This window comes from Homarus americanus, unplaced genomic scaffold (assembly GCF_018991925.1).
Source record: "Homarus americanus isolate GMGI-L3 unplaced genomic scaffold, GMGI_Hamer_2.0 scaffold57965, whole genome shotgun sequence".
Classification (NCBI taxonomy): domain Eukaryota; kingdom Metazoa; phylum Arthropoda; class Malacostraca; order Decapoda; family Nephropidae; genus Homarus; species Homarus americanus.
The window spans coordinates 5,308,050-5,314,049 of record NW_024725031.1 but is presented as its reverse complement, the minus strand read 5'-3'; positions in this window follow the sequence as shown (position 1 = coordinate 5,314,049).

The window sequence follows — 6,000 nt, the reverse complement described above, 5'->3', positions numbered from 1 at the left end:
CTAAAATCGAATTTCTAATTTCTCGAGGATCGTCTGAAATTGTCATGGTCTGGATTGGTTTTTTTCCCTTGTTACTTGTTGTTTTAAGTAAATTTTTCGGGAGGTTTTATAAGTCGGTAAAGAATGTAAGGAGATGAATACTTATTAGGCATGGGAGCGATAGAGGGGTTGAGGGAGGGAGGTTAAGAAAGGAGGAGTTTCTGTACCCAAGTAACATAATTCCTAGATGGGAGGGAGGAGGGAGGGGTGGGTTGTTATCCCCTCTCCTTCATTTTCTTCTTTCATTCCTCCTTCCCTCCTTCCCTTCCTTCCCTCCCTCCTTCTCTCATTTCATCCTTCCCTCTCTCCCTTTCTCCCTCCCTCCAACCTTCCCTCCCATCCCTCCTTCTTTCCTTCCCTTCCTTCCCTCCCTCTCTCCCCTCCTCTCCACCCCTTCCCTCCCTCCTCCTTACCACCTGCCGCCTCCCATCGCTGCTCGAGGTGAATCCCGGATATCCATTTGTGTTGATATGTTACCCTGTGTCCAGATGCTCACTTGCTAGCACGATGAATAGTACTCGTAGGTGAATATAGAATCCTTCATAATGGCGACCCAAAAAATAAATACACTGAGACTCTACCTTAACTAGATACGTTCACTTAGCACCAGTTAGGAGACAAAATTTCGCCAGAACTCTCCCTTAACATTGATACGTTTGTTTAGTTTCAGAACAACATTAAGATGCTTAGTAAACATATCTAGTTACTGTAGAATCAGCAATGTAACTTTGATTCAATATTTGTGTGTGTGTGTGTGTGTTGTAACGTAAGTAAAGCAATTTAGATTATTTTTACGTCTTCATATTTTATGAGAAATATTCATCTTAGATCTTTTGCGAATCTTGCGCCCCGCGTCCACCACGGCTAGGTTTCTTGCGCGCTCACTTACACAGACACCATTCACTTACAGAGCATTTTCTTTTCGGTTTATCAATTCAGAAACAACTGTACAGGTAGAGGGATAATTACTGGTGCATAAATTAGTGCAATTATAGGTATAGTTGCAAGTAAACGTACAGATAAAAGCACAAGTGAAAATGCAAGTACAGGTACATTGAAATCCCTTAGGTAAAGGATCTTTGTGTTGGGGTGTGTGGATAGCAACGACTCATGGCAAGGAGTGAGATAGTCAGTTCTAAATAGTTGGTAGAGTTGGGAGAACAGTATAGGTAACAAAGAAAAATAGTCATAGTTAGTAGAGATATTTTGAGCCAGATGACATCATAAAGAGAAGATTCAAGATCCCTGAGTCGAGCTATACTGTACGTGTGTTGTAGTGGGCGCATACACCTCTCTTAGAACGGAAAGAGGTATAAAGGTTTTAGTTGGAGACTTGAAATGGTTTGGGTGAAGCTGCTTTGGTCAGTTGAAGTTCAGATAGTAGTAGGAGGTCGGGGGAAGAGGTTAATAGATGGTGCTCCACAGAAGGAAAATTGGATCTCAGTCCGCGAATGTTGGAAAAATGAAGTGTGCAAAAAGCCGATCTTTCAGCAACCGCGGTGACGTCAGTTGAGGCCCCAGTAGTTTGAAGATGATCAGGTCGGCCCTGGGGTCCACAACCTTCCCGACCAGTGGGACCCATCTGAGAAGGCCTTGCTTTAATATTAATGTCAACTGATATCATCGGAGAGTAAAAGAGTAGAAAGAATAGAACAGCTCAAGAGTGAGAAAGGTTATATACAGTATGTTTTGTTGTCAATAGAAAGGTACAGATACAACTAACACGTACAACAGACCTTTCAAAATAACAACACTACAATAACACTGTCCAGTGTCATTTTACATTTACACCGTTTCCTCTTATACACACACACACCCAGAGTCAAGCCAAGAACCTAATCCAATCACACTGATGGGCTAAAACACTTGGGTGGTGCTAGAGCAATAACACTAAGACTCAGAAATATCAATGAGTTAAACGATAAAACCTACCTGGGTGTTGATTTGCATACTGGCATCGTTAATACCATTTACTGAAAAGCTATGGATGGGATGATGTGTTTGTTAAGCTGATTTACATTGGGGTTTGTCCGATTGCATTTTAAGGGCTTAGGACATTCAGATTGGGCAGATAGACAGATTTAAATACAGACAGGGCAGATAAACAGGGTAGATACACAGGCAGGCAGGTGTCATGGTAAAGTCAAGTCAATTGATAACTCATTTTCGGTATAAACTTCAATTAAGTCACCACTGAAATTAGAATGTAATGTCATTTACAAATCTAATTAATTCATATAGATATTTTTTAAGCCAATTTAGTCACTGGAATATTTAGAATTATAATATTTTGTTTAGCGAATTATGATATTGAAGTTGTTTTATTCAAGAGTAAATATTCTTTAATGTACTGCTGTCATTAGCTGAATGTATGTCGATAATTAAACCCAGGTAGATATAACACTGAAGAAAAATGCTGCTACTCTCTTGATGTTTATACTTGTACCTGCACCTGTACCTGTAATTATACATGTACTGTACCTGCATAAATATATCTAAATTTGTGTAAGTACCTGTAATTTTCTTTGTATTTGCATTTGTTTTGATTGACATATTCGCCTGTAACTTTATTTGTACCTGTACCTGTATTCACGTACCTGTTGCTTTCCCTTGCTTCGTGTTAACAGTTTGATATGAAAGAGACACAACCACACACAGAAGGACAGAATGACAGACTGTAATGTTTCACTTGCAATCTCCAATCACTCTTCGCTTAATCCTGCCCAATATTCCTCACCATTCAATCACCATCCCGCCCCTACACATCTTTCAAATTTTAATCTTTCAATTCCTATTCTCTCTCTCTCTCTCTCTCTCTCTCTCTCTCTCTCTCTCTCTCTTATATAAATCGAACCGGATTAAAGATAGGTCGCTTTCCAAAACGAAATAGCATAATGGGGGAAGTGAGGAGGGGAGGTAGGGCTGGAGGGGAAATGGGTAGGGGAGATGGGGAGGAGGGGGATGAGGAGAAGGAAAGGTGGGGAGAAGGGGAGATGGATAGGAGTGGAAATGGGTAGGGAATATGGGGAGGAGGGGGATGAGGAGAAGGAAAGGTGGGGAGAAGGGGAGATGGATAGGAGTGGAAATGGGTAGAAAATGAGGAAATGAGGTGGGGAGAAAGGGAAATAGGAAGGAGGGGAGATAGGGTAGAAGAAAGGTGGAAAGGAGGTGGGGAACAGAAGAGGCGAGGAGGAGGGGAATGAGAAAAAAAAGAGAGAGATGGGGAGAAGGGGGAGATGGGGAGATGAAGTTAAGAGGAAGGGAGAATTTTGGTCCCCGACGAGAAAATAAAAATTCACTGATCACTTTCATCTCCTATATATCAGACCTGAATACAGAAACAACTTTTGGATGTACAAGACATATAAAGATACAGGACACATGAGGGTACAGGACACATAAGGGTACAGGACACATAAGGGTACAGGACACATAAGGGTACAGGACACATAAGGGTACAGGACACATAAGGGTACAGGACACATAAGGGTACAGGACACATAAGGGTACAGGATACATAAGGGTACAGGACACATAAGGGTACAGGATACATAAGGGTACAGGACACATAAGGGTACAGGACACATAAGGGTACAGGACACATAAGGGTACAGGATACATAAGGGTACAGGACACATAAGGGTACAGGATACATAAGGGTACAGGACACATAAGGGTACAGGACACATAAGGGTACAGGACACATAAAGATACAGGACACATAAATACAGTGCAAGAAAAAATGGAAAGCAAGATCAGAAAAAGTGAAAAAGACAGACAGACAGACAGACAGAGAAGGAAACATTTACAATACCTCTTATAGACAGGGCCTGTCACTGCCCTGCATCAAACACGGGACATGAAAGGGCTTATATGTCCTTGTTGCTCCCAAACCTGTGTCCCATTAAGTTTGTAACACTGAGTCGGATTATTGTGTTGTTTTCTATATCTGTTTGTCCTCGACCACCCTCACTTCCCAGGTATAATGTTAATAACTTGTGTGTGTGGAGGGGGGTGGTGACCTGTGGTAAGCATGCGTGCCTCGCAAGCGACCGGACCCTGGTTCGATCCCCGGTCAGGGTGAAACTAGGGGCAAGTTTCTTTACGCCATTTGCCTCTGTCTTCTCAGTAGTAATTTGGAACCTGGATGTTAATCGATTTGCGGATTGTATTTCGAGGTAATGGTTAGCCAGTGCAGTTGGCGAGTTGTCTGGTCTTCTCAGACTATTCCTTGACACTGGGTCATGCAGCTCGTTAACTCAGGGTGTGGTTGTTGTGTTGACGACAGCTTCTACACCTTAAACAAATTCACGCCCTGGTGGCCCTTGGGTCGGCCATCCTCGTTACACGAAGGGCAACCATTATTTATATTATTATATAAACATATTTTCACACACACACACACACACACACACGTTTCAAAATACATAATCTTATCAACTTTGCACCACGACCAGCCCTGATTAATAAACTCAAACTTAGACTGTCATTACATAAAAATTCGCTCTGTGCTTATAGGTGTTTGTCTTTGTGATTGTCCGTCATCAAAAATTCATACAGAACATGAGCTGACAGTTATCAATGGCGACTTATAGATAAATTATGAAACGAAGCATTAGAACACAACACAGTGGGGTGATAGTTCGTGTCTGTGAGCCTGTATGGTATGATAGTCAATCTTCATACAGACATCCCTCGGGTGTTAAAAAAGACAACAGAGAGACTGACAAACGTGATGGCTTCGTAAAGTACACGATTGATATAGGAAGAGTCCAAGAGTCTGAGAGAGATACACGAACATCCCCAATGACTACCACCATCACCATCACCATTCCCACCACAACCGTCACTATCCCCACTACCGTCACTACTCCCGTCGTCTGCTATTAATACCCCCAGGCTATTGTCACTACTATCCCCGGCTTGTGCCACTAACCTCAGTGTCTGCCACAAGCTTTGGCATCTTCCACAATCCCCAAAGTGAGTTTCTGACCTCGCCATAAATCACTAAAGATTTCGTGTACACACACACACACACACACTACTACTACTACTACTACTACTACTTTGCTGCCATTCGGAATCGAGTATGACGATCATCCAGCTATGATACAATGATATGAGTTATTAAGGCACACACACACACACACACACACACACACACACACACACATGCTTCTGTCAGTCAAGCCAGATGCCCAGCTGACTGGAAGACCTCTTATGTATCACCAGTGCCCAAGTCAACCAGCCCACAATCCTTAAATCAGCTACGACCTATTGCAATCACCCCAATACCCAGCCTAATCTGTGAAAGTTTTGTGTTCGACTGGGCTTATGCTGATATTGCAGGAGTCGTAGACCCTCAGCAATTTGGCAACATGAAAACTTCCTCCACCACTCACTGTCTTGTCAGCTTTCTCGATCACATATACCGCCATCTCGAGAAACGAAAAACGTCTGTAGATGTCGCCTTCATTGATTTCACTAAAGCGTTCGACCTAGTCGACCACAATATAACCATCAACAAAGCTATTGACCTCGGGCTTCGGAGAAGTCTTATACCATGGCTTACAGACTTCCTCAGTGACCGACGCCAAGTTGTACGCTTCCGAGGGGCTGTCTCCACCTTTCAGTCACTCACCTGTGGCGTCCCCCAAGGCACCAAGATGGGACCACTCTGCTTCCTTATGCTCATCAATGATGCCCTAAGAAACCCCTGCTCGCTGGAAATATGTCGACGACTCCACCATTGGGATCAGCGTCGTAATTCTGCTCCCAACTATACCGCCCTTCCAGGATTTATTGAACAGTCTCAAAACTGGGCCACCAACAACCATCACCATCAACCATACACCCAGCCATGGTTATGCCTCAACCTCTCCTCCCGACATTGTCCCACCTCCTTCCATTACTCTAGGTCGAACACACTCCAGGTTGTAGATTCCACAGAAGCTCTCGGCG